A 2,551-nucleotide genomic window follows, 5' to 3' on the forward strand; every position below is an offset into this window, starting at 1 on the left:
CGCCAGGAGTGGAAGTGCCAGTCTTCTGAAGAGGAAACCTGCTCGGTGCAGGCGTCAAGGTGAGCAAGGCACCAGCCAGGCCAAAATGGAGCTGGGCAAGCGTGGCTGTGCAGGCAGGACCAGCCAGAGTGGAACCGGGCAGGGTGGCTCTGGGCTGTGTGTGGCAGCAGCGGCCCCAGGAGCCAGCCCTCCATTTCCAGCAGGAGGCATCGCCTTGCCCATCAGGACCTTCCAGCCTTCCCAGGGCAGGAGGTGGAGGCTCCCTCCGAGCTAGCAGCTCGGCCGCTTCCATGGGAACAGCAAGCAGCACCTGGGACTCGGACAGCAGTGAGGCCGACAGACCTTTGCTTTGGTTCCCGTGAGAGCGGCTGGGATCAGGGAGGGGTAGGAGGGGGGGTGTGAACACCCTGGCCCAGACCCTTGAGCAGTGCTATGGGCTGGTCCAGATCCCGGTTCTGGCCTGAAGCCATTGACCCACTGACACTAATCTGCCACTTTAATCCTTGTGCTCCATGGGCGGACAAGCGGGAAGGGCACTCCAGGGAGTCCAGGAAAGTGTGTGTGTGTGGGGTCTTTAGCTATGGCTCCTGAAGGAGCTGGGGCTGACGACCACTGAGCCGGCTACTTGGGAATCAATACATTTTGAATACAATCATAGCGCATATTCTAACTTCAAATACAAAAATGGTAGACACATAAGCAGTATACAATTCATAACCAGTAAATCGAATAACTGTCCTCCCACAAGGAGGCTTCAGTGGCATCCCTGGGGGAGCATAAACTCCCCCTCGTTTCCCCCTTCTGTGCCCATAACACAGAGCTCGATTAATCAAAACCCTCTTCTGCCAGCACCAGGCCTCCTTCTTCCTACACTGGGCCTGCAAGGGAGGGGGTGGCTGGCACAGCACCAAGAGTCTAAACTGTGAGGCAGGAGTCGGCTGATGCCCACAGCTTGCTGGGGAGCTCCGAGAAGTTATTAAGGGACAGAGACTCCTCAATGCCCTTAGTAACAAGGGTTTGGGGTTCAGCGAGGCCAGTAAGGGGGTCACTATGTCGGCCTTATAACCCTAGGTGTCAGGTCACTGTGCAGCTTTGATCTAGAGCTCTGAGCCCAAGAACCGACCAGCAGCCCACAACCTCCCCCTGGGTCTGCCACACCTGGTTACTCCTTACAGGCCGACCTTACCCCCCTTCCAGCCCCAAATTTGCCCCCTAATCATCCTACTGCCGCTCAGAGCCACAGACATGGAGGTGGTGAAGGAGGGAGGGGTGACTCTAGGGTGGGGTTCTTCTCTAAAAATAGCTGGCAGAAAGGTGGTGCTCAGCTCTGTCAGCGACTTGCCCAGTTGCCTCACTGCCAGGGGATGCAGATATTTCTTTAAGGTGATTAAATGGGGTATTTGGCTTCTGAGTGAATGTGAGGAATGTGCACTTATGAGAGGGAATTTCCATCCCTTCTGCAGGTGGCCTTCAGGGCCCCAGTGGCCTAATGGATAAGGCAATGGCTTTCTAAGTCAGAGATTGTGGGTTCAAGTCCCACCTGGGGTGAAAGCCTCTTTTCTTCTTGTGTACTGCAAAGAAACTTTGGTCTTATTTTCACTAAGGAAGCTGGGAGATGTTTGAACACAAAGTACTGCAGCTTGGGAACAATCCCCCCAAAATGGCATCTTCCACTCCACAAATGCTTTCTAAACCCAGCAGTAGCAAACAGTTCGTACCAGTGTTTGTCTGAGAATAGAGGGAAGGGGAGTGCTTACTCCAACACGTCCATGGGCGAAAGAGACAGGAAGAGCAAGGCCGTCCTGAAAGAGACTGGATCTGTCTGGAGAGAAAGCAGAACCTGAGAATGAGCAGCAGTGTGAAAAGAGGTTCAAATGTGTGTTAGATGTTAGTGTTAGGGGGCTCATCCCTTCACCCTCCCATTTCCTGGTCCTTCTCGCGTGAACAGGGAGCAGCAATAACCAAAGTCCAAAGGTGGAAACAATTAGACGTTTATTGGGTTGAACTTCCAGGAAGCAATGATTCCAATTTCCTTCCTCAGTGTCCCCTTCCCAGCTCTGACACCACAGAGCCTTGCCTGTGCCCCTGTTCCCATTCCTCGCCCCTAGCAAAACATGATGCCAATTCCCCTGCTTTCTTCCTGACTGTCTGCAGACTATATAGTAAAACTTGAGCTCTGCTTAGCTGTACCCTAACCAATCATTTTACTGACATTTAACTAACCAATCCTAACACACTGTAACATGATTATCTAACCAGTTATACCCCACCACCTTAATTGGTTTACACCCAACAAATTAATTCTACAGCAGATAGAAACAGTCACAGACCCAGACAGAGATTACACAGACAAACACTAGGGAAGTGGGGACTACAGTGACAGAACAACACAGCAATGAGGGTGTCACACCCCTGCTATTGATAGGTGAGTTCTTGCCAGACAGGATGCTACCAAACTAAGTTTTCTTTAACCATCTTTACCTGGTGGTGCTGGGCATTGTCAGGACAGGACTGTATTCCCAACAGCCCAGTAGCACCTTACTTCAGTGTG

General features: G+C 52.1%; 1 non-coding gene across 1 annotated transcript; it reads left to right on the forward strand.

Moving 5' to 3' along the window:
• Positions 1-1,475: 1,475 nt before the first annotated feature.
• On the forward strand, positions 1,476-1,548 carry TRNAR-UCU (transfer RNA arginine (anticodon UCU)). The gene has a single exon. It is a non-coding gene; the product is annotated as a tRNA-Arg (tRNA).
• Positions 1,549-2,551: the final 1,003 nt, after the last annotated feature.

This window comes from Chelonoidis abingdonii, chromosome 18 (genome assembly GCF_003597395.2).
Source record: "Chelonoidis abingdonii isolate Lonesome George chromosome 18, CheloAbing_2.0, whole genome shotgun sequence".
Taxonomy (NCBI): Eukaryota; Metazoa; Chordata; order Testudines; family Testudinidae; genus Chelonoidis; species Chelonoidis abingdonii.